Genomic DNA, 403 nt, shown 5'->3' on the forward strand with positions numbered 1-403 from the left:
GTATTGCCTAGAATTGCACAAAAAAGAAATATATACAAATATGTTCATGGATTTACTGATTAGCCTATCTGTTACAGCAAATGCCTAAATTGTAATGTTAAATAAATGCTAATACATAATACTGTTTTTAATAAGAATATCCAACCCAGCGGGACAATCAAACCCAGTGATACTGCAGACCTACGTTTTACAGGCTGTTATTGTTTTAAAGCTATGACTTATGGAGCTCTCTATACTTACGGTCCTGCTGCTACTTGACTGATACAAATCCAGGTTAAACAGGCAGACAGAATCCATGTCCACATCTTAACCCTAGAGAGAGCCATGACTACTGAGGGGGGACAGACTCAGCGATCATCTCTATTAAATAGATACTGTTACCCCCCGCCCCTCCCCCCCCCCC

This window comes from Protomyctophum parallelum (genome assembly GCF_964188405.1).
Source record: "Protomyctophum parallelum genome assembly, chromosome: 9".
NCBI lineage: Eukaryota > Metazoa > Chordata > Actinopteri > Myctophiformes > Myctophidae > Protomyctophum > Protomyctophum parallelum.